This window comes from Dendrobates tinctorius, unplaced genomic scaffold, assembly GCF_039654945.1.
Source record: "Dendrobates tinctorius isolate UK_male_01 unplaced genomic scaffold, ASM3965494v1 ptg000036l, whole genome shotgun sequence".
In the NCBI taxonomy this organism is placed as follows: Eukaryota; Metazoa; Chordata; class Amphibia; order Anura; family Dendrobatidae; genus Dendrobates; species Dendrobates tinctorius.
The window spans coordinates 35,029,709-35,056,643 of NW_027361704.1; positions in this window are offsets into that span (position 1 = coordinate 35,029,709).

Here is a 26,935-nt window from a genome sequence, read left to right on the forward strand (position 1 = left end):
TCTTTATTTATATAGCGCCAACATATTCCGCAGCGCTTTACAGTTTAACAGTTTCAAAACACACATAAGTAACAACGTTAACAATACAGTAATTAATGTAAAATAAGACGACCCTGCTCATGAGAGCTTACAATCTACAATGAGGTGGGGAAGATACAAAGTACAGGTGTGTATTTACAATGATGTATTTACAATGATGGTCCAGCCATCTTGAGAAGGTGGGGGACAGAGATAGTGAATGGGCTACATACTCACATTTGCACGTAAAATGACTTTGATTAGTGAACGTGATAGGCTGCTCTGAATGGATGTGTTTTGAGAGAGCACCTAAAACTGTGCAAATTGTGGATAGTCCTAATTTCTTGGGGTAGAGCATTCCAGAGGATTGGCGCAGCGCGGGAAAGTCTTGGAGTTGGGAGTGGGAGGTGCAGATAAGTGCAGATGTTAGTCGAAAGTCTTTTGCAGAGCGCAGCGGTTGGCTAGACTGATAGACAGAAATGAGGAGATGTAGGGGGGTACCGCACTGTGGAGAGCTTTGTGGTTGAGAAGAAGTACTTTGAATTGGACCCTATAATGAATGGGCAGCCAATGTAAGGACTGGTGAAGAGCGGACACGTCTGAGTACCGATTAGCCAGGTAGATGACCCTGGCTGCTGCATTAAGTATGGTCTGGAGAGGGGAAAGTCGAGTAGCGGGGAGGCCAATTAATAGAGCATTGCAGTAGTCCAGGTGGGACTGCATCAATGCGACAGTGAGGGTTTTTGTTGTTTCCATGGTGAGAAAAGGGCGAATTTTGGAGATGTTCTTTAGGTATAGGCGGCAAAAGCGGGCAAGACATTGTATATGGGATGTGAAGGAGAGGTTGGTGTCAAACATAACACCCAGACAGCGTGCCTGCTGCCGGTGTGTTATTATGGTTAGTAGATGGCGGGAGCAGAAGAAGTTCAGTTTTTTAGAGGTAAAGTTTCAGATAGAGAGCGGACATGACATTGGAGACTGCGTACAGACAGTCACTGGCGATCTGTAGTACAGCGGGGGTAAGGTCAGGGGATGACGGTACTGAAAGCCAAATCTGCTGATGGTCTTTCCAATTGGGGCCGTGTAGAAAGAGAAGAGAAGGGGGCCAAGGACTGAGCCCTGAGGTACCCCGACAGCGAGAGGAAGAGGAGATGACGTGGAGCCAGCGAACAAAACACTGAAGGAGCGGTCAGAGAGATAGGAAGAGAACCAGGAGAGAGCGATGTCCTTAATGCCTAGTGACTGGAGCCTATGGAGTAGGAGACGGTGGTCAACAGTGTCGAAAGCTGCAGAAAGGTCGAGAAGAATGAACAGAGAGTGTTCACCATTACATTTTGCTGTCAGAAGGTCATTGGTTACTTTGATGAGTGCAGTTTCAGTCGAATGTAGGGGTCGGAAGCCAAACTGTGAATGGTCTAGGAGGGAGTGAGTGGAGAGGTAACGGGTAAGGCGGCAGTAGACTAAGCGCTCCAAGAGTTTGGAGATGAAGGGGAGATTGGAGACTGGTCTGTAGTTGTTTGTGCAGGATAGGTCGAGAGCAGGTTTCTTTAATAATGGAGTAATGATAGAGTGCTTGAAGGAGGATGGGAAAATGCCTGAGGAGAGGGAGAGATTAAAGATTATAGTTAGGTGAGTTGTGATGACTGGAGAGAGAGACTGGAGGAGTTGTGAGGGAATGGGGTAGGTAGTGCATGTAGTTGGGCGAGAAGAAGAGAGGAGTCTGGAGACTTCTTCTGTGATGAGATCAAATGTGGAAAGTGAGCCGGGGGAAATGCAGGTAGGGATGGGAGTCACAGCACTTGGTGGTTGGGAGCGGATTTCCTGACGGATATTATCTATTTTCTTTATAAAATGGGAGGCCAGGTCATTTGCACAAATGTCTGAGATAGGAGCTTGTGCTTTTGGCCTGAGGAGGGAGTGAAAGGTGTCAAAAAGTTTCCTGGGGTTGTTGGCTAGTGAGGAGATCAGGGTGGTGAAGTAGGTCTGTTTGGCAAGGTGAAGGGCAGAGTTGGAGGTTCTTAGCATAAATTTGAAGTGGATGAAGTCTTCTGGTGTGCGGGTTTTTCTCCATCGGCGTTCAGCACTCCTAGAGCATCTTTGGAGAAATTGAGTTTGCGATGTGAGCCAGGGCTGTTTTACTCAGTGTTTGGAGGTTCTGAGGGTGAGGGGCGCTACCTGGTCAAGGGTGGTTGTAAGAGTGTTGTTGTAGTGATGAACAGCCAGATCAGGACAGGAAAAAGAGGAGATTGGGGACAGGGAAGATTGTAGGGAGTCTGAAAGTGTCTGAGGGTTAATGGCTTGTAGATTTCTGAATGTGTGATAGGTAGGAGTGTGCTGAGGTGGGCGAGGATTTGTGAGCGTGAGCGTGGTATTCAAATTTTCTGAGATTTTTCCCTCGGCTAAAGGTCCTTCCGCACTTCTTACAGGTAACCTTTGCCTCATCAGTAGGATTTTGGACAAAGAAGTGCCACACTGCACTCTTCCTACTATGGTATCCATTTTATGGGCTTGCACGCTGTGCTAATTTGACCGTCTGGCCAAGCTGTCCTGCAACTCTTTTGGTTTTGGATCCATGTTTTTGGACAGCTAAGGGCCTGCGAGATAACTGCTGCTGCGATGTTAATGCCTGCTGCGGATCCTTCTCCTTATGTGAACTATTGCCAGCGCCACCCTCTTCCCCCAATGGATGCCAATCTGGGTCAACAACTGGGTCATCCATCACCTCCTCTTCAATTTCTTCTGCACCTTCCTCTGTGTCACCATGTAAGGTGGTATAGTATGCGGGAAGGGGCACCTGAGTTTCATCAGGGTCAGATTCTGGCTCAGTAGACTGCGAGGGCAATGTAGTGCTCTGGGTTAATGTACCAGCAGAATCATCTAGCAGAGGCTGTGCATCAGTGCACTCCATGTCAGATTCATCTTGGACTGGGAAATTCAGGATTTCACTGGATAACCCAGGCATGGCATGTGAAAAGAGCTCCATAGAGTAATTTGAAGTGTGGGCTGCCGCATCCTTCACTTTTGGTGGGGGTGAAGGACACAAGGAAAGGTGTTTTTCCTGACCAGAACCCTGCACTGACGACTCCGTGCTTGCAGGTTTGGAATTTTCAGAAGAGGAGGCAATAGAGCTGGTGTCTGTTTCAGCAATGTATGCCAAAACCTGTTCCTGATGCTCCGGCTTTAAAAGTGGTTTTCCTACTCCCAGAAAAGGGAACCTTCCAGGCCTTCTTGAGCCAGACGATGACGCAGGCTCAACTCCTCCTGCCTTAGCTGCTGTCGTGCTTTTGGCATAACCAGCAGATGCACCATCATCAGTACCGGCTGCACCCCCGCCCACGTTCACAGCCTCTTCCAGCATACTTCCTCATGTTTGTGAAAACATAGCAAAAATAACAGCGGATATATGGTACTGTATGAGGTGCGTACAGCTGTATAAGGTGTAGGTAAAAATTTAAATCTCCGTATATATTTCCTTAATCAGAGACGCTTTCCCAATATGTATTTGACCGTAATACAACCAGCAGATATACGGTACTGTATCAGAAGCGGCCAGCTCTAGACGGTGTATGTATGGGAAAATGAAAATATCCGTCTATCTACGGAGTGACACACAGATAGCATATATTTGTCCATGATACCAGCCGTTACACGGAAGTGTGTGAGGAGCGTACACCTCTATACGGTGTATGTATGGGAAAATGAAAATATCCGTCTATCTAATTACGGAGTGACACACAGATAGCATATATTTGTCCATGATACCAGCCGGTACACGGTAGTGTGTGAGGAGCGTACACCTCTATACGGTGTATGTATGGAAAATTTTAAATGTCCGTCTATTTTTTTCCGTAGTCACACACAGATGCTGTCTCTGTATAGATCTGTGCACAATACAAACATCAGATATACAATACTGTTTGATAAGCGGACAACTCTAGACAGTGTATGTATGGGAAAATGAAAATATCCGTCTATCTTTTTACGGAGTGACACACAGATAGCATATATTTGTCCATGATACCAGCCGGTACACGGTAGTGTGTGAGGAGCGTACAGCTCTATACGATGTGTGCAAAAATGAACGCTCAGAAACTGTGCAGAGAAAAGGAATACACGTATTTTTGCTTTTAAAAAAGCAGTCTGCACAGCAGTGTGCACACAGCAATGGAGCTATAAGGTAGCCTTATAAGGCAGCCTAATAACCAACAGAGCTGCTGCACACAAAAATATCCTCCCCTGTCACTGCACACTAACTGTTGTGTTGTACAGTGAAAATCGCTATCAGCAGAAGCACATATATTTTATTTTTCCTGCCTAAACACTCTCCCTATTGAGAACGACCAACAGTAACCTCTCCCTATCCTAAGATCGGCAGAAGTAAGATGGTGGTCTGCGTTCAGGGCTTTTATAGCCACAGTGACGCCACACAAAGCTAGCCAATCACTGCAATGCCCTTCTCTAAGGCTAGTTTCACACTAGTTTATTCCACGCAGCGCACGGCGCCGCTAAGCCCCACCCCCTGCTGGCTCCCTGCCCGCCCCATCCGGTCATCGCCGCCTACTATCGCACATGGTCGCTTGCGATCTGCGCACCCTATCTTTAGCATAGGGTGTGCAGATCATGCACTGGCCGTGCGCTAGTAGGATTTTGGTGTGCGCTGCACATTTTTTAAGGTGCGCCGAGCGTGCCGAAATGCAACATGCTGCGTTCGGCGCACACGGGTGCACCTTCAAAAGTGCGCAGCGCATGCCAAAATCCTACTAGCGCACGGCCAGCACACGATCTGCGCACCCTGTGCTAAAGATAGGGTGCACAGATCGCAAGCGTCCATGTGCGATAGTAGGCGGCGATGAACAGATGGGGCGGGCAGGGGGCGGGGCTTAGCGGCGCCGTGCGCTGCGTGGAATAAACGCTAGTGTGAAACTAGCCTAAGATGGTTGTGGCCACTGCCATGTCATCACGCTGCCCACAGGGTGCGTCCTTGATCATTGGCTGAGAAAATGCGCTGAAAACATTATGGGAAACGCGACTTTGGCGCTCAAGTCGGCGACCGCATGGCCGACCTCACGCTATGGTCGGGTTTCGACCGGCGAAACCCGACTTCAGCGAAAGTCGGCGACTTATGAATTTGACCGACCCGTTTCGCTCAACTCTACTATGGTGCACGTTTGTAATCCACAAAATATAATTTCTTTTGTGACTACGCTAAGTTTTATGTTCAGATTTTTCCCATAGACTTGCATTATATGCAGAAAATCAGTAAAAAACGCACATGCATTTTCAGTTCATTTACGTTACAGAAACACTAAAAACACGTTTAATCCCCACATGACTGTATCAATACACTTTGTGAAAACCAAATATGTCATATGTTATATCAAAAACATTACATACGAAAAAAGACAAAAGCACAATAAAAAGGCATGTAAAAATTGCACTTAAAAATGTAATGAAAAAAGTGCAAACCTAATTTACCTAATAGGTACAGATATGCTGCATAAAACCTGAAATATCAAAAACTGACCAAACAATCTTCACTGGAACAAAGCCATAGGGGAGGAATACTCTAAAAAATTGGCAATTTTATGCTACAAATATTTGAGACATCACAACTGGGACAGTTTTTAGAAAAGATGGCCAGCAGAATATTAAAATGTCACTCCTCCTCTCAAATATCAAATCATGGTAACATTATTAATAATGCTGCATAATCAGAACAATATAAATATAGTTTCCAATTTGCTTACTGGGGGTAATACAGCAGTTGAGCGGTGTCACAAGAAGAGGGGGCAGGAACAGGGTCATGCAGGAAGCTAACAGCGGCAGAAATGAGGCACTAATGGAGGATTTGTCTTGGGAGGAGGGGGTGTCCCGGAGGTGCGAGGCAGAAGCGGAATCCCCGCTAAGCACATGGATCTCCCAGTGGTGGGCTACAGGAAAATGGCACTGGAGACAGCGCAGATTGAGATCTCAGCTTGTCATTAAGCCAAGATCTAAATCCGCGCATGGCAGACACTGGTGCCATTTTCCTGTAGCCCACCACTGGGAGATTAATGTGCGCTGCTGGGACTTAACTCCTGCCTCACATGGCCAGAACACCCCCTGTTTCCAGCTAAAGGCCCGCAGCATCGCCCCACTCCTGCCACCACTGGCTTCTTGCAGCGGCGACACTGACTCCTGTGACCCTGCTCATGGTTTTCTAATCACAATTCATTAAGGAATTGCAAAATTATTTTATTATTCAAAAATTATCCCATTTTTCCTCTGAAAAAAAAGTCTGATTATTCATCTGTTTCAATAAATCAACTGGAATAAGTTGTTCTGGTGTAGGATGCAATGTTGTTTCCAGAATCGCATCGCAGAAAAATATGCAGCATGCTCATTAATTTGCGGAATCGCGGCGATTATGCCCACATAGGAATGCATTGTTCTGATTACTTTCAGAACATTTGCGGATGGTACCCACGGTCCGGAGGAGAGGAGACTGTCCTCCGGGCTCTGGGTACCATACCCCTGTAACAAATAGAATTTAAAATAAAAAAATCGTCATATTCTTACCTTCCGATGTCCCTCGCAGCGGCACCAAGCTTCAACGATGCTGCCGGCAGGTCCCGTTCCCAGTGATGCATTGCGGCAATGACCTGTGATGACGTAGCATCACGCGATACCGTAGCGGTCTTGCGAGACAGCGACATCATCAAAGGTCATTGGCGCAATGCATCACTGGGAACGAGACCTGCCGGCTGCATCGCAATGATCGGGGACGCTGCGTGGGATGTTGGAAGGTAAGAAAAACACGATTTTTTATTTTTTTTATTAGTTTTAACATTAGATCTTTTTACTACTGATGCTGCATAGGCAGCCTCAATAGAAAAAAGTTGGTCACACTCGTCAAACACTGTGTTTGACGAGTGTGACCAATCAGTTTTCCAAGCGATGCTACAGATCGCTTGGAAAACGCTAGCATTCTGCAAGCTAATTACGCTTGCAAATCTCTAGTTTTTCCCTGGGAAAATCACGGGAATTTAAAATGCGGTTTTCCCGTGGAATGGAATTCCGGAATTCTCGCGTTAACTTCCGTGGGAGTTCCACAATGTGTGCACTTAGCCTTAAGCTGCGAAGTTGCTACATGTAGATTTACGATCAGAAATAACCATGCGTTGTTAGCAGGCTGTATGGTCATGATCTGTACAGTATCGAAAGTAGTCAATTAAAAGTGGAGCTCAAAAAATAAAAAGACCGTTAATACTAACACCTTCACAACCTTTGAATCACAAATACGTCAAAAGTCGTTTCTATCACTTTGATGCCGGCTCTGGCACTGAGCCCGCATCCTTCCCGGCACATGACAGCTGATTTGATCAGCTTTCATGTGCTTATAACAACTACGGGTAGAATCACAATCCAATCAATCAATCTCTGACAGCGGCATATAACTCGAGCATGCCGAAAGCACGTCCTTAGACAAGTTCATCAGCGCCAGTATCACATGATTTTGTGGTGGAGATGGGGTGGCAGAAGACCCTGGTGCATGTCATTGCAGATCTCAACGATTGCCACGAACCGGAGTTCATAGGAGATGATAATTTCTGCTACACACAAGCATAGCACAAGCGATTGGAAGATCGCAGCTTTACGTTTCCTAAGGGGACTATCAAAGCAAGTAAAATGTAAAACAAAATAATTTTTAAATAGTAAAAAAATAAAAAAATATAAAAGCTCAAATCACCCCCCTGTTGTTCCATTCAAAATAAAGCAATAAAAAATACCCCTATTTGATATCGCTGCTTTCAGAAATGTCCCATCTGTCAAAATATAAAATAAATTAATCCAATCAGTAAACTTCGCAATAAGAAAAAATAATTTTTTTTTTGAGGGGAGAATTGTTCTTTTGAGCGATTTCATTGATTTTACCGTTTACTGGAAATAAAAAAAAAAATTCCAAGTGCGGTGAAATTGCAAAAAATGTGCAATTCCACAATTGTTTTTTTTCCCACAACGTTCACTAAATGCTAAAAGTGACCTGCCATTATGATTCTTCAGATTAGTTTAAGAACGCAAATACCAAAAACAGAAAACGGGTCTTGGAAAATGGCGACATATTCAAAAACTTTTTTTCATATGCAATTTGGAATTTTTTTTTCACCACTTAAATAAAAAAAAAATCTGTACATGTTTGGTACCTGTGTACTCATAGTGACCTAGTGAATCATATTGCCAAGTCAGTTTTACCATATAGTGAACACAGGCCAGAGTTCACAGGAGTATCGTGATGACAGGCACAGCAGTCATCTGCAGACCCCCGGCTTTCATGACAACTCATCGGGGCTCGGCGGTCACGTGACAGGGGCACCGTTGAGTTGGACTTGTGACGTGCTTCCAACTGGCCCCTGTTAAATGCTGCTGTCAGTGGTTGACAGCGGCATTTAACTGGTTAAAAGCCACGGCTGTTAGAGGCACTTGATGGCTGCCTAAATCAGCCATCAAGTGTGGAGAAAGATGTGGGCCAAGCGCTGGAGCCCGCTACAAAGGCAGGGGCACGGCCATTGATGTAAATATATATCATCAGTCTTGAAGGGTTTAAAGGGGCTGTCCGGTCAAAACCAAAATGCCTACAGTCACTCTCTGTGAATGCAGACTTATGAATATCCCCAGTGCAGGCATTGTGTGCCACATAGATTCATGGGTATGTATGAGTTACACATACTCCCAGCAAGTAAGCACTCCATACACTTGTGTTATGTGATGCCATCTAGTAATGTGTCTGACTGGAGGATGTGGCCTCGCTCAATACAAATGTATGGAGAGGGAGGCCGCACCCACTGGTGTGGGTATGTGAAACGCATACATACCCTCCGGTTTATCTGAAACTGGCGAATCCCCACAGTGTACACTGCGTGCGCTGGAGGGATTCATAAGTCTGCAGTTGTAGGTACGGCAGGTACACGGGATGCAGTGAGACAGATGTACGAGACAGATTTAACTTTTAGTGGTAACTTTTATATATAGATGCCGATAGGGCTATCCTGAGCAACCAAACAAGATAACAACAGTTGTCCTCTCAGGGACCAAACACAAAGAAACACTGATAATGCGAACACGACTAACCCGGCAAAGGCTGGTCACTATAGGGCCGCGGTATGGCCGACTACAGGTCCTTAGTTACTATGTGTCACTTAGCCATCCTGATGTCCGACGGCGTGCTGTACGATGGTTCTTCGGCGTCGCAGCCGCTGGGCCCAGCCGCCGAGGATCTGGCGAAGACTTCGGGCGTTCCTTTGCCCAGGCGAGGCGGGGGCACAACAGGCCCAGGAGAGTCCTTTGGTGGGATGGCTCCCTGTGGACGCCTGAGAGCGGGAGAATGGAGGCCACAGGCCCTGGGCAGGGATGGGCAGCGGTGATTCTGAGTGGCGGCTGGTAGGCCACTGGCACAGCCTGAGGCTGTGCTAGGAGACCCGCGGATGGCGGCGGGAAGGCCCCAGCCACGGACTGAAGCTGGGCGGTGGTGGCTGTGGGTGGCAACAAACAGGCTACAGCCGCGGGGTGGAGTGTGGCGGCAACGGCCGTGGGTGGCAGCGGGTAGGCGGCAGCCATGGGCTGGAGTGAGGCAGCAATGGCCGCGGGCGGCAGCGGGCAGGCCGCAGTTGTGGGCTGGAGTGAAGCGGCAACGGCGGCAGGCAGCAGCAGGCAGGCCACAGCCGTGGGCTGGAGTGAGGCGGCAACGGCCGCGGACGGCAGAGGGCAGGCCGCAGCCACGGGCTGGAGTGAAGCGGTGGTCCTCCTTCAGTCGGCTCGGTGCCATCTCCCTGCGGTCCACAGTGAGTCTCTCTCTCGTCTCTCCTGTCGCTGTCCTCCTCTCTGGCTACTGCTGGAGGCTCTGGCTCCCTGGCACCCTCTAGGTCTCCTGCTCCTACTCTCCCGATCTGCTGACTCACTACGGCTAGCATCCTCCGCCCCTTTTGTATAAGCTCCTCATCCAACCATTCTGGAAGTCTCTGCGGTCCGTCCCCTAATTCTGTCCCCCGGGAAAAGACCCCCTATGAACCTTGATTACGGTCCCCTTGGTTCCGGCCCGGACATGCCGCATGGGCCCTTTCTACTACACTGTCACCCAGAATGACTTCAGACTTATCAATTTTGACCAGACCGCCCCTTTAATATCTTGCGGGCACTATGCAAAAAATTGCAGCTATGTCCAGACGAATATTTTTATCCTTAATGAAAGACAATAGTTTAACAGAATCTTGATCAGCTTGGCATATCTTTAGATAAAACTCTTCTGTCTAGAACTGATTATTCTATTTTGATACAATCATCCTAATGGTTTGCTCCTTTTTAAAAAGGCACAATGGATAAATTAGACTTATTCCTTATTTGAATAGCTAATTATGACCAGATTACAACCACTTTTTAAAAGTGGCAGGAACAACTTAAAGTCACAATTTATTTTTCAGAAAAACAGTGCGTGAAACAATTTACAACTTTTTAACCCCTAAAAAGCTGGCAAAAAGTCTTGATTTGACATTCACTAAATCTTCATCTTGAGATTCACCAAGTTTATTACAGTGATGGCTTATACATAATTATAAACTTGGTACATTACTATAAATGGTATCAACCAGATGATAGGAACTAACCACATGGGATCAGTTTTGCTTCCCTTTCAGCATTTTTTCACTGCATTTGGCCGGTTTCACACATCCTGATATTTCCGGTACCGGAAAAAATAGTACCTGAGATGTCAGTGTCCGTGTGTATTATACTTGAGGCAACCGTGCGGCAACCATGTGTCACCTGTGTGCCGCATCAGTACCACACGGACGGGTGCAAGGGAAGCAGAGGTGCAGTAAGCTCTGTTTCCCGGCGCCGGGTGCTGAAGAAAGTTCTCATGATTCTCCACTGCTCTGCTGGCAATCAGCGCGTACAGGGGAAGATGAGATGTATTCAAGTGAAAACAATGACAGCAGATGGCGGCTAATGGGACTATAACTCCCATCAGCCTACACCTGCTACTGCTAATAAGAGTAACAGCAGGAGCGGCTGATGCTCGTTACTTGAACCAAGCAATTCCTAATACTCGCATTCTTGTTTCAAGTAACGAATAAAATAAGAGTCAATGGGAAATCCTACAAGAAGGTCTGGGGGCAGTGAAAATGTTGAAGTGGATGGAAAAAGTACTTAATGGTAGAACAGCATGGAGAAGACCCCTGAAAGCATATCTGACTCACAGGTTGAACCTCAGAACAATGGTGTCACACTTTTATGCCACTTTAAGGACTGACAATAAAACATTCAAAATCCTAGAGAACTCGTTCTTTACAGGAATAAAAATGTTAGGAATCATTTTTTGCTTTAGTGTGACTTGTAAACAGTGGGGAAAAAAGTATTTAGTCAGCCACCAATTGTGCAACTTTGCCCACTTAAAAAGATGAGAGTGGTCTGTAATTGACATCATAGGTAGACCACAACTATGAGAGTCAAAATGAGAAAATAAATCTAGAAAATCACCTTGTCTGATTTGGCAAGATTTATTTTGCAAATTATGGTGGAAAATAAGTATTTGGTCACCTAAAAACATGCAACATTTCTGGCTCTCACAGACCTGTAACTTCTTTAAAAGGCTTCTCTGTCCTCCACTCATTACCTGTAGTAATGGCACCTGTTTGAACTTGTTATCAGTATAAAAGACACCTGTCCACAACCTCAAACAGTCACACTCCAAACACCACTATGGTGAAGACCAAAGAGTAGTTGAAGGACACCAGAAACAAAAATGTAGCCCTGCACCAGGCTTTGAAGTTTGATTTTGCAATAGGCAATCTGATTGGTGTGATGAAATCAACTGTGGGAGCAATAATAAGCAATAATAAGAAAATGGAAGACATACAAGACCACTGATAATCTCCCTCGATCTGGGGCTCCACACAAGATCTTACCCCGTGGGGTAAAAATGATCACAAGAACGGTGAGCAAAAATCCCAGAATCACATGGGGGACCTGGTGAATGACCTGCATAGAGCTGGGATCACTGTAACAAAGGCTACCATCAGTAACACTCTACGCTGCCAGGGACTCTGATCATGCAGTGCCAGACGTGTCCCCCTGCTTAAGACAGTACAAGTCCGGGCCCGTCTGAAGTTTGCTAGAGAACATTTGGATTATCCAGAAGAGTATTTGGAGAATGTCATATGGTCTGATGAAACCAAAGTAGAACTGTTTGGTGGAAATAAAACTTGTCCTGTTTGGAGGAGACCAAATGCTGAGTTGCATCCAAAGAACACCATACCTACTGTGAAGCATGGGGATGGCAACATCATGCTTTGGGGCTATTTCTCTGCAAAGGGACCAGGACAACTGATCTGTATACATGAAAGAATGAATGGGGCCATGTATCGGGAGATTTTGAGTGCAAACCTCCTTCCATCAGCAAGGGTATTGAAGATGAAACGTGAATGGGTCTTTCAGCATGATAATGATCCCAAGCACACTGCCAGGGCAAGGAAGGAGTGGCTTTGTAAGAAGCATATGAATGGTCCTTTAGTGGTCTAGCCAGTCTCCAGATCTCAACCCCATAGAAAAACTTTGGAGGGATTTGAAAATCTGTGTTGCCCAGCAACAGGCTCAAAACATCACTGCTCTGGAGGAGATATGTATGGAGGAATGGGCCAATATGTCACCAACATTGTGTGCCAACCTTGTGAAGACTTACAGAAAACGTTTTACCTCTGTCATTGCTAACAAAGGATATATAACAAAATATTGAGATGAACTTTTGTTAATGACCAAATACTTATTTTCCACCATAATTTAAAAAATAAATCTTGCCAAATCAGGCAAGGTGATTTTCTGGATTTATTTTCTCATTTTGACTCTCATAGTTGTGGTCTACCTATAATGTCAATTACAGGCCTCTCTCATCTTTTTAAGAGCGAGAACTTGCGCAATTGGTGGCTGACTAAATACTATTTTTTCCCCACTGTATAAGGCAAAGTGTAATAAGGTTTTAAAAACAATATTTAAGTAAACCAAAATTGAATTTTTGACAATTGGAAATTTCAGGGTAATTTATGAAGGAAGCAAGCAATGCTAAAAATTAGGGACTCAGAGGGAATACTCAGAGGGACTCAGATAAAGGAGGGCCTCATACACATTCTGTTCAATCTCCTAGACTAATAAAAGTTATGTGGGTCGCCCTCCCAGGGCTGTGGGGTACTCGGTACCGGGCCCGATGAGCTTCAATGGGAGATGTCACGGCAGCCGGAACCTGGCCCGTGGCCCTGGGCGCCCATTGTAAAAGGGGTTATTGCAGTGTGCTTATGGTGATGAAAGTTTATAAGTGATTTGTGACGCCACCTGAGGTGTTCGGCAATAGAGATGTAAGCCGACGCTGCAGACAGATCCTCTGGGACAGATGATGTGGTGCAGCAATTATGTTATAGCCCGCCACAGGCAGGGCTGTAGTCCCAGGGCAGAGTAGGTGAAGTGACACGTAGATGGTGTAGTGTCAGGTGCAAGGGATGTAGCAGTGCTGCGCAGGTTGGCGCAGGAATAAGTGGAGGACACCAGGGCAAGCTTTACTCACAGTCTGTTGCAGGTACAGGCGCCCACATCCGTGCCGTGTCCTCCGGGTCAGGAGCTCAGCCAACTTCCAGGCAAGATGAAGTACTCCTTTCCAACACTCCGCCAGCATATGTGCCTTTTCTGAACGTCTCCTCTTATAGCGCCTTTGAATGAAGTACTCCTAGTACTGAGTTACACTGGAGTTCCTCCTTTCAGATGTTCCTATGAACTCTGCTTGTACGGCAGACAGCTGTAGCCTGCTTTGGGGACTCCTTGCTACTAAGTCCCGGCTCACTAATATGTTGCTGTTGTGCCCCCAAGGCTTGTGTGGGAATAAAGTGGTCACTACTTCTATTCCTCCGGTGTCTGCCGCAGGACCATTAGTATCCGTACAACCTCGGGGACCGGACCCCGGCCTTGCGCTTAGAACTTGAAAAGGGTTCTCCTCTAACCCTGGTCCTTGTTCTCTTATTCTCCTTACGTTCCGTGCTAATCCTTCTTCCCAATGGAGAATCAAGCTTCCTTCCTTTGTCTCTTTCCTGTGCCAGCAGACCCAGATCACTGTGGCCTGCTGCAGCACTTCCTTCTTCCATCCCTCTCCCGGGGATCTTCTCTGTCTCATTCTCTGTCCTTCTACATCCTCACTCACTGACTGAATGAATGACTGAACTACTGACTCAACTCTTCCCGCTCTTTTATGTGAACTAAACCCAACCCACCTCCCAGCACGTTTCGTGTTCCAAGCAGGGAGCCACCAAGGGGTGGTATGCTACACTCCAAGCAGGGAGCCACCAAAGGTGCTTTGCTACACTACTTTGTGGTGTGGGGTACAGGTGTTGGAGTGTGGTCAGGTGTCTCCACCTTACCTGGTTGGTGGGGTACCACACCTCAGGAGGAGGTGCAGTACCTCTGTGACGACTGAACCCTCAGGGGTGCCACATATGCACTAAGTGCAAAACCTGCAACAATTACAAGCAGGGTCAACCATACACCCTTCAAGGCACCAACTGTATTGCCTTATTCAAATATTGTGAACAAAGTGTAGTTGTGGTACTCCTACACTCATAAAAGCTCTGCACACAGTGCAAAGTTTGACAAAAATTACAAGCAGGGTCATTCATAGGCCACTCAAGGCACCAACTGTACTTTCTCATTCAAATATTGATTTGTAGTTGTGGTACTTCTACACTCAAAAATTGCAAGAAAGGTCACCCATACACTATTCAAAGCACCAACTGTACTGCCTCATTTAAATATTGATTTGTAGCTGTGGTACTTCTACACTCACAAAAGCTCTGCACGCAGTGCAAAGTTTGACAAAAATTACAAGCAGGGTCATTCATAGGCCACTCAAGGCACCAATTGTACTTCCTCATTCAAATATTGTGACAAAGTGTAGTTGTGGTACTTCAGCACTCATACAAGGTCTACACAGTGTAAAGTCTGCAAAAAATTGCAAGCAGAGTCATCCATATACCCTTCAAGGCAGCAACTGTAGTACCTCACTCAAATATTAAGAAAGTGTACTTGTGGTACTTCTGCACTCATAAAAGCTCTCCAAACAGTGCAAAGTCTGCAAAAAAATTGTAAACAGGGTCATCCATACCCCAAATGTAGTGCCTCATAAAAAATAAGAAATTGTAGTTGTGGCACTTCTGCACTCATAAAGGGCTTTGCACACAGTGCAAAGCCAGGAAAAATTGATAAGAAGTGTAATACAGTTATCCATAGACCCTTGAATGTAAAGGCTTGCAGGCCTCATTAAAATAATTTAAAAGTGTAGTTGATATACTCATACATTCACAAAGACTTTGAACAAAGTGCCACGCCATGAAAAAATTATAGGAAGGGTTATCCAGTCATCCATAGACCCCTGAAAGGTAACAACTGGTGGATCTCATTAAAATATTTTTAAAGCTTAGTTATTAATAATAAATTTTATTTCTATAGCGCCGACATATTACGCAGCACTTTACATTTCAGAGGGGACATGTACAGACGATAGACATTACAGCATAACAATGAACACATAGATCATAACAGATACCAAGAGGAATGAGGGCCCTGCTCGCAAGCTTACAATCTATGAGGAAAAAGGTAGACACGAAAGGTGGGGGGTAATAATTGCCCTGATTGTTTGGACCAGCCATAATGTTAAGTGTGTAACAGTACAGACACAGAGGGCTAATGGATGCATAAAACATGTGGGAACATCATGCGGGGAACCTAATTATGGTAAAACTTTTGGCTGTGCCATACAGGGATAGATTAGATGAATGTGTTGAGGTGGTAGGCCAGTCTGAATAAATGCATTTTCAGGGCACGCTTAAAATTGTGGGGATTGGGGACTAATTGTATTGACCTGGGAAGTGCATTCCAAAGTTGTAGTTGTACTCCTACACTCATAAAGGCTGTGCCCAAAATGCAAAGCCAGGAAAACATTATAAGGAGGGTCATCCATAAAACCTTGAAGACACCAAGTGTAGTGCCCTTAAAAAAATTAACAAAGCGGAGTTGATGTACTCCTACACTCATAAAGGTTTTGCACAAAGTGAAAAGCCAGTAACAAATTATGAGGATCATCCTTACAACCTTGAACGCAACAACTGGACTGTCTCATTCAAATATTAAAGATTTAAAGCACTTTATGTGCTGCTGTCATCTGGTGGTGTGGAAAAGTGGGGGCTAATCCAGGTTTTGCTCTTTTTTTTCAGAGTGAGCCTGTCAGCATTTTCTGTTCACAGGTGAAAGCTCCTGACTTTTAAGACCCTCCCGGCGGCACTAAAAACCCGCTTAGACAAGACGCTAGCAGCAGGGCAGCACAACACCTCCAAGGCATAGAGAGACAGCTCATGCCAGGTGTCCAGCTTTTGAGACACAATAGTTGAAGGTCAAATAGGAATTAGGGAGTATGCTGGTTTGATCAGTCTGGTATTGCTTGACCATCTCTAAAAACTTGTAACTCCTTGTCAAAAATACCTGGTCATCAGGCCCTGGACACTGGACAGGTGTCATGAAATTGGCTGAGGCCTTTGACACGGTACCCCTGCCTCTGCTGTGTGTCTCCCTCGCTTCTATTCACTTCTCCTCCTTGGTTGGACAAGGAGGAATTTTTTAACATATTTTGAACAATGGCCTTCTGGTATGGAACCATTTTTGAAGACCTCTGCAACTCAGGAAGGAGAGATGCAAAGTTCTACTTGTAGCATGAGTCTAGCAGGGAGAACAACCAGTACTCTTTTTTGGCCAAGATAAATAACTCTGCCATATGTGCCAAGTTCCTACAGTCAACACTTCCCTGTCTCTACCATGATGACGACTCTCCATCTCCTTCTCCACCTTTTCCTCCTCATTCCCATTCTCAGCCCAACCACATGGGAGAGACCGGACAAAGTTTGTTTGGGTGCTATCTTCTGTTGTGCTTTCCAACAGCTCCTGTTCCTCCTCCTCAGCCTCCAACTCATCATTGTTACCCAATCCAGCAAAGCAGATGAGATGAGACTGGGCTGGGTAGTATCTCCCTGTCTCATGTCTTCCTCTATCTACACCTGGTCCTCATGCATTGCTTCATGTTTAATTGTGAGCAGTGACTGTTTAAGTAGGCACAAAAGTGGGATACAAACACACAGAGAAAGGTCCTCCTGAGGAAGATATCCATCGAAATGCGTGTCAGGGGGACCCTGGGTGACACTGTATTTTGGTAAATATAACCTTTATACAAGGTTTCTCTACTTATAGCTATGAGGTGCACTGTTTCATACCAGGTCCTCTCCTTATATTCACATCAGTAACCTCTTTTTTAAAGTTTTTTTTCCCTTTTGAGGAGACCAGATATGGGAAAACCAGCAATGCCAGTACACAAATAATTATTATGTGCAGGATTTTTGAATTAATACAATAATAATTTTGATTTATTGCTTTACAACTTTATTGCTGTATCAGCATTCTATATAAATCTGTTATGCATTATTATTGAGTAATATAAAATCCTTGGACATATGAGATTTATTTTCTATTAATTTCCTTGCACCGAGCACTTTATGTATTTTTTGCACATTATATCCCTCTTCATATGCTGCTTCATGTGTTATAATTGATGTATTTGTTTTTTAATTATTTATTGGGTCACCCAGTGTGTGTGTGTTTTTTGCTATTCCATTTCTGTATGGCTTGCCATTTCTAATTTTATCATGTTACTCATTGAATAAAAATAAAAATACAATTTTTTAACCTTTTTTGGAGGACCTTTCTCTTTGTGTTTGCATTTGGTTTCACGGTCCTCCTTTAATTTCTGAATATTGGTCAACAGAAGTGGGATAGTTGCGCTAACTATGGCATCATCACCACGCACCATCTTTGTGGAGTCTTCAAAGTCTTGGAGAACTGCACAAATGTCAGTCATCCATGCCACTCTGCAGTTGTTATGTTCATAGGCTGACCAGAATGCCGATGAGTATGTTGGAGCTGGTACTCAACCAATGGCCTCTGTTCCTGATAAAGACTTGCCAGCATGTGCAGTGTGGAGTTCCAGCTTGTGGGCATGTCGCACACCATTCAGTGAGCTGGCACTTGCATTCGCTGCTGCAGCATTGCCAGAGCAACAGCAGCTGTAGCTGACTTGGGGAATTGGGCTCTGACACGGCATACCTTGACCAGAAGCTCTGGCAAATCTATATATTTTTAAAGAAATTGCTGAACTACCAAGTTGAGCATGTGTGCCAAACATGGCACATGTGTGAGCTTGCCAAGCTTCAGAGAAGCCACTAGGTTATGCCCATTATCACACTCGACCATGCCTGGTTGGAGGTTCAGCGGCAAAAGCCACAGATCTGTCTGGTCTGTTATTCCTTTAAGTAACTCTGCTGTGGTGTGCGGTTTGTCTCCTAGACAAATTAGCTTCAGCAGAGCCTGTTGCTGCTCCGCAGAGGCAGTGCTGCAGAGCTTCCAGCTTCCTGCTGATGTGGCCGACATGCTCTGAGATAACATATCTGAGATGGAGGATGAGGAAGCACAGGAGGGGGTGCAGGAACTGATATATGAGGTTGAGGAAAATCGCAGTGAAGTTGGGCCAGTAATCCTTGGTGTCGGGAGGACATGTGCCATGCCATGCAGGGACACGGACCCGGCCTCCAAAATGTTCACAAAGTGTGCCACCAGTGAAATGTAGTATCCTGGCCACAAGCACTTGTCCATGTATCAATCGTTAAGTGGACAGTCCCAGTAACCCTGTTTGCAAGGGCACGGGTGATGTTTTTCGGACATGTGTTGGTACAAGACAGGATGCTACACAGGGAGAAAAAGTGATGGCTGGGTACCGAGCACTTAGGGATGGCTGCCGCCATGAGTTGGTCAAAATCCTCCGTATCAACAAGCCTAAACGACAACATTTCAACTGTAAGTGGGTCGCCCTCCCAGGGCTGTGGGGTACTCGGTACCGGGCCCTATGAGCTTCACTGGGAGATGTCACGGCAGCTGTGACCCGGCCCGTGGCCCTGGGCGCCCATTGTAAAAGGGGGGTTGTTTCAGTGTGCTTGTGGTAGTGAAAGTTTATAAATGATTCGTGACGCCACCTGTGGTGTTCGGCAATGTGAATGTAAGCCGACGCTGCAGTCAGTTCCTCTGGGACAGATGGTGTGGTGCAGCAATGATGTTATAGCCCTCCACAGGCAGGGCTGTAGTCCCAGGGCAGTGTAGGTGAGGTGACATGCAGATGATGTAGTGTCAGGCGCAGAGGATGCAGCAGTGCTGGGCAGGTTCTCACAGGAATGAGTGGAGGACACCAGGGCATGTAGTTCCAAAGCTTTACTCACAGTCTGTTGTACAAACAGGTGCCTGCCTCCGTGCAGTGTCCTCTGGGCCAGGGACTCAGTCAACCTCCCGGCCAGATGGAATACTCCTTTCCAACACTCCGCCAATATGTGCCTTGCTGAATGTCTCCTCTTATAGCGCCTTTAAGTGAAGTACTCCTAGTACTGAGTTACACTGGAGTTCCTCCTGTTCGATGTTCCTATGAACTCTACTTGTACGGCAGACAGCTGTAGTCTGCTTCGGGGACTTCTTGCTACTAAGTCCTGGCTCACTATCCAGGTGCTGTTGTGCCCCCAAGTCTTGCGTGGGAATAAAGTGGTCACTACTTCTATTCCTCCGGTATCTGCTGCAGGACCATTAGTATCCATACAACCTCGGGGACCGGGCCCCGGCCTCGTGCTTAGAACTTCTAGGAAGGGTGCACTTCTAACCCACGTCCTCTGTTCTCTCTTACTCCTCACATTCTGTGCTAATCTTCCCTTCTATGGAGAATCAGGCTTTCAGTCTACGTTGCTCTTTCTCTTCCTCTCCCGTGCCAGCAGACCCAGATCACTGGGATCTGCTGCAGCACCTCCATCCTTCCATCCCTCTCTCCGGGGATCTTCTCCTCTCCAACTCTCTAACCAACTGACCTCTCTTCCTAAACTCTTCCCGCTCCATATAATGTAATCTAACTCCACCCACCTCCCAGCACGTTTCGTATTCCAAGCAGGGAGCCACCAATGGGTGCTTTGCTATACTCCAAGTAGGGAGTCGCCGAAGGTGCTTTGCTACACTACTTTGTGGTGTGGGGTGCAGGTGTTGAAGTGTGGTAAGGAGTCTCCACCTTACCTGGATGGTGGGATACCACACCTCAAGAGGAGGTGCAGTACCTCTGTGGCAACTGAACCTCAGGGGCGCCACATACCCCCCCGTTAAACACAGCACATCTGCGGGCTGCAAGGTAAACACAGTTGACAATACAGGAACATACAAAATTTTATATTGCATAATGAACATATCTTATACTAAACTTCCCAATGTTGGAGGCACTGTTTCTTGAACGTTACAAAGAATTTAACTGTCTATCCATATTTAAAGTTATGCTACCTAATTTAAAGTGCTATGTCAGCAAACTCACTATCAGCTTGAGTAACGACATTTTCTATCATCACATTTCTTTTCTTTAATATCTGTCTCACTTTCTACTTTCTGAAGGAGTGACAACCGTCAACACCTGGTTCGTCACCTGCATACTTTTATTCAATTCTCACATCTTTATTAAAACATTCTCTATATTTTTCTTGCTCAATTGGACCCTATAAAATCTGTCATTAATACTGTCACTACACATTATCATTTTCTATTTTCTTGTTCAAAAAAACTAAGCATTATTCCTAAGTGCAAAGAATAGACATGAGGCCGGCCATCACTTCTGGAAATGTCCTTATAATGAGGTAGTCCTTGTTCCAAGGGAAAGGTTCCTATGTAAAACCAAGAGAGAGCACCTAAAGAGGTGCAAACTATTTACAAGTACAATTCCGGATCACTCTGCGTCCATGATCTTCACAGTTCAAGTATGAAAAACGCTGCCAATAAAACTGGGCAACAACAGGATCAACAAATAAACATCATAACCCAAAATAGAAAAAATTGGAACTTGCCAATACCCTCCTGGGCAACAAAAGTTAGTTCAGATCAACATTATGGCTGGTTATCCCCTCCTGGGTTTCTGGAAGCGGATTGCTTGGGCTGCCTCCAGGGGAGATGCTCTGGGTGTTCACCAATTGGGATTGATTGCTTGCTAGTCGCAGGTATTCTGCCTCCCAAAGGGTAAGATTGGGGCCGGTCGGGGTAATCGAAAGGGCCATGGAGATGTCGACTGCCTCGGAGGATGGCGTGTCAGCGATTTCCTGGGGTACCTCTGCTGCTGCCAGCGGTTCAGCAGGTGTTATCGCCGGCACCACTGGATCGTCCTCCAGTTCCATCAGGACCTCTGTTATGAATACCGTAGCCTGAGGCTACCAGCGAGGGTCAATCAGGCCATTCCGATTCATTGGCTCGGTTCCTAACACCAAGTTCATGTCCGGAGCAGTAATCAAACCTTGCACTCCCTGCTGAGGCTCCGGTCCCGGTACAGGTGCATGGTAGTGCTCCGCGGCGGCCGCCATTCCCGGAGTTGCCGGCAGGTTAGGTCGCAGCTGGATCCGGCCAGGGGTGAGGTTAGTCTCTGCTAAGGCCTTCGGTGGGGGCTAGCATGGCCGCGCCGGGTCCAGACGGGGATGCAGCCCCTGTCCTCCATTCCGCTCCGGGACCCTCATATATCTCCTCCGGGCAGGGCTTGTCCAGTGGCAATATCTGCCTTGAGGTGGTGACGGGTGCTGTAGAGGGTGTCTCAGTGGCCGTATGTCCTGCGGGGGTTGCTTGGGGGAGGATGGCTTCTCCCCGCCGTTCTCTCCCGGCCTCCGCGCTTCTTCCATCATGGCGTTCTGGCGTTCTTCCTCCTTCCTGGGTTCCCTTCCCGCCACTGGCTCTCGCCCCTCCTTCTGAGGGTGGTGTCTTCTTCCTACTCCTCCATACCAAGCCAGTATTTTTGAACCCCTCGGGGGGGTGGGCCATGTTGCTGTCGCATAGAAGTTTAGACAGGGGAGGCCCAGGACAGTCCGCGCTCTTTTCTTAGGACCAACCATGTTGTCACGCCCTTCTTTACCGCACTGGCAGCCATGTTTAGCGTTCATTTTACAGTCTATTAAATTGGGTCTTCTGCACATTTTCAAAAGTCTTAGGCACACAGAACCCGATGGCATTGGGTCTCGTCATCCTGTTCATGACGCCAGAAAATAGGTCGCCCTTCCAGGGCTGTGGGGTACTCGGTACCGGGCCCTATGAGCTTCACTGGGAGATGTCACGGCAGCTGTGACCCGGCCTGTGGCCCTGGGCGCCCATTGTAAAAGGGGGGTTGTTTCAGTGTGCTTGTGGCATTGAAAGTTTATAAATGATTCGTGACGCCACCTGAGGTGTTCGGCAATGTGAATGTAAGCCGATGTTGCAGACAGTTCCTCTGGGACAGATGGTGTGGTGCAGCAATGATGTTATAGCCCTCCACAGGCAGGGCTGTAGTCCCAGGGCAGTGTAGGTGAGGTGACACGCAGATGATGTAGTGTCAGGCGCAGAGGATGCAGCAGTGCTGGGCAGGTTCTCACAGGAATGAGTGGAGGACACAAGGGCATGTAGTTCCAAAGCTTTACTCACAGTCTGTTGTACAAACAGGTGCCTGCCTCCGTGCCGTGTTCTCCAGGCCAGGGACTCAGTCAACCTCCCGGCCAGATGGAATACTCCTTTCCAACACTCCGCCAATATGTGTCTTGCTGAATGTCTCCTCTTATAGCGCCTTTAAGTGAAGTACTCCTAGTACTGAGTTACACTGGAGTTCCTTCTGTCCGATGTTCCTATGAACTCTACTTGTATGGCAGACAGCTGTAGCCTGCTTCGGGGACTTCTTGCTACTAAGTCCTGGCTCACTATCCAGTTGCTGTTGTGCCCCCAAGTCTTGCGTGGGAATAAAGTGGTCACTACTTCTATTCCTCCGGTGTCTGCTGCAGGACCATTAGTATCCATACAACCTCGGGGACCGGGCCCCGGCCTCGCGCTCAGAATTTCTAGGAAGGGTGCTCTTCTAACCCACGTCCTCTGTTCTCTCTTACTCCTCACATTCCATGCTAATCTTCCCTTCTATGGAGAATCAGGCTTTCAGTCTACATTGCTCTTTCTCTTCCTCTCCCGTGCCAGCAGACCCAGATCACTGGGATCTCCTGCAGCACCTCCATCCTTCCATCCCTCTCTCCGGGGATCTTCTCCTCTCCAACTCTCTAACCAACTGACCTCTCTTCCTAAACTCTTCCCGCTCCATATAATGTAATCTAACTCCACCCACCTCCCAGCACGTTTCGTATTCCAAGCATCAATGGGTGCTTTGCTATACTCCAAGTAGGGAGCCGCCGAAGGTGCTTTGCTACACTACTTTGTGGTGTGGGGTGCAGGTGTTGGAGTGTGGTCAGGAGTCTCCACCTTACCTGGACGGTGGGATACCACACCTCAGGAGGAGGTGCAGTACCTCTGTGGTGACTGAGCCTCAGGGGCGCCACATATGCAGCCTGGAAATGTGTCCATTTACGATTTGGGCCTGTAGGTCGGTGCAAACTTTCTCTTTCATTCCAAGGTCTCTGGTAGGGACAGCTGAATGCTGTGCTGGGATCAAGGATTTGAAAGTTCCTGATGACAATGTGTCAAAATGTGCAAGAACAGGTGCAGGTCTAGATACCTCTGCACCAGAGTCAAGGACAGGGGATTGGAAAGTATATCGCTTAGGGGAAGTGGGATCTGTGCCACCAAATGGCACCAATTGTGGACCCAGGCTTTCATCCCACCGAGTCGGGTGCTTAGATGACATGTGCCTGATCATGCTGGTGGTGGAAAGGCTCTTAGTGATCAGGCCCCTGCTGGCATGGAACAGATTGCAAATTACCATTTTTTTTGGTCTCAGAACTCTACTTAAAAAACTCCCAGATTGGGGAACTCCTAACTCTTTGATTGAGAATTTCAGGAGTGTAAGTGCTCTGCGGAACAGTTACCAGCCTTCTCGCTCTGGTTATCGGACTGCTTCTTCCAACCTGTTTCATGGCTGCCAATCCCTCCCCTTCAGCACTGCTGGCCTCACTCTTCTTATGGCTGTGGCTGCTTTAAATTTTGTACATTACTAAACAGCATCTCCTTCTGTCCCTCTTGGAACATGCAGGGTGAGAGGCCACAATTAGGAATAAATGTTGTAAAGAGCTCCACTGAGTGTCCTAGTGTGGGAAAACTAGTCTCCTGGAACACAACATTGTGGGAGGAAGGAGGATCAGGGTGAGGATTAAGAGATCGAGACTATTGGTTGCTGAGACTGGAGTGTGTGGAAGACTGGGTGGTGCAACCTGGCATGTTAGAAGCATTATGTGCTATCCAACCGACCCCCTGTTCGCACTGTTTTGGCTTCAGAAGTGGAGTGCTGTGCCTCCCTGCAAATTGGAACAGGAAACCATGTGTTATGGATGGGCCCATTTCGTCTGCGCATACCATAGTGAGCACGTCCACTTCCCTGTCCCTTACCGCATGCCTTACACATTTTCTAATTGTTAGGTCACTTTAAACCAAATTTAAAAGATTCAAACGGTGCTCGTGGCAAAGGAGAGTGTGCACCAACACAATAACTCAAATGGGACTGATACTGGGGGTCAGGTCCCAAATTAATACAACAATATATAAACTGCTTGGTGTGTGAGTGTACCAGATATCACTCATGCACATTATTGTAGTTGAGTAAGTTGTGTAGTACAGTATAATCATAGCAGAGCAAGATAAAAGTGCATAAAGTCGCTCCTGTAGAAATCCTGTATCAACATGTATTTAAATACTATGCACAGGGGGTATAGCGGTCAATATGATATGTAGCTGCCAGTTAAGGGAGGTTTAACACCTCTAATGTAAAGTGTTCCCCATGCTTAGAATGGGAAAAGAAAATAATTACAGTCTGTTGCTGAGTGAGATCATTATATTGCAGAGTATCAGTGGTCTGCAGGAGAAAATTTATTTTACATGCTGCTGTGTCATTGCACAGGAGATGTGTGGAGTTTGTTGTCTCTGATCCACGGGAGGGATGAGAATAAGTGCTGTGGTGCACTGGTCCTGTTGTGGGAGCGCAGGAGCAGTCCAGCTAGACCAGGTGGTGGGTATTCAATGTTCAATGTCTGTGAGGCGATCTAGAAGCAGCAGCACTGGCCCGGCCAGTGGCGTGCGCTGAGAGGATCACTGACGGTTGACCCAAGCGGTAGAACACCGCAAGTGGCTTGTAGTGAGTGTCCAATATGAAATATATGAAGTGTGAATAGCATAATGGCTTTTAGAATTTAGAAAAAACATGAGATACTTAACACAAAATTTGGCCAAAAGATGTGAGCCCATTCACCAACGTCAAGGTGATCTCATTGAACGAGTCCCTATTCTAACTGCCTAATGTGAACTACTGGCTAATAACAAGATAAAGCCTATATTTATAGGAGGATAGGAACCAAAAAGTGATTGGATGTAATTAAATTCACAGCTTGATGAAGGGCGGAGTGCTCAGTCAGAAAGCTAACATACAAATGACAGAAAAAACTGACGGCACATCCTAGTCTGAAGAGGTGCATACCAAAAAACAGCTTACATATCAAATAAGGAAATGGTTGCACTCAATTGCATTAAGGCATATCAAATATGAAATATATGAAATGTGAATAGCATAATGGCTTTTGGAATGTAGAAAAAACATATGAGATACTTAGCACAAAATTTGGCCAAAAGATGTGAGCCCATTCACCAACGTCAAGGTGATCACATTGTGTATTATAATCTATAAGGAGACACATTTTTCATATCAATTAATATATATTGATTTTGTTGGTGTGTACATACATATTTTTACTGCCAAAACCATTGTGGCTTGTTCCATGCCCTCTACACACCTTGGTGTTTTTAATATTCTATTTTTTTCATGAACACATTTCTTTTTTGTAAGCATCTTGTCTTTTTATTAATTCCCTATTGTATGTTATATTGTCTCTTTTGTGATGCAATAAACCCAATTTTATTATTAGTACTTTGAATGTCTTTTATTTGGGATATAAGTCCAGTCAGTCAGGCTGGTTAGAGGAACAATATCTGACGTGTTTCAAAAGCTTGCAGCACTTCTTCACTTCTCTCCCGAGGGACAGAGACAGCGAACATATGTTATACTCCATAAGTGAGATATTGAATCCAGAAAAATGTTTCTTTTTTTTTTTTGGTTTCTTGTTATATAACACAGAAATGTACAAAAAAATCATGTAATACTGTATGGTTGACAATATAGTACATTTTTTCACCCCCCCTTGAAAAAAACTGGTCACATGCAGCTGCTATATATGCTGCAACAGACTGTGAAGTCCTAAGCCCTACTCTACTATTCTGCCTGCAACTAAATGCATAATGTATCTGGTACTGTTAGGCGTCAGGTTCTTGCCACTGCTCAGCAGGAATCCTGAGCCTTGCACTCGGCAGTCTCCTATTCACCTTCAGCCACAGTGGAGCCTGCTCAGCAGTCTCGTCGGTCCCGGCGCTCTGCCCAGACCAGCAGTGTGGGATCGGTTGCTGCTGCCACCTCTGGTTCAGGTATGACAATGCAGCCTGGCCAGCAGCAAAAGACTCCAGAATCTAAGTCCTTCCATCGCTCCACTGAGCATGCTCATGGGACGATCCCTCATTGAGGATTGGGAGTCACATGCTCAGGTCCTTCTCCAGTTCTGATTGGTCCATCAGGGGGATCTGGAAGATTCTGGAAGGTCTTGGCTATAAAAGTACTGGGTACTGTGGGCAGTGTGAGTATTCCCAGATAATTATTATGTGACCCAGCAATTGCCTCTTCTCATCCATGGTATTTGCATGTGAACCATTTGGATTTATTTAAAATATTTACCCACTTTTTCACTATTCATGTGATTATTTATTATAATAG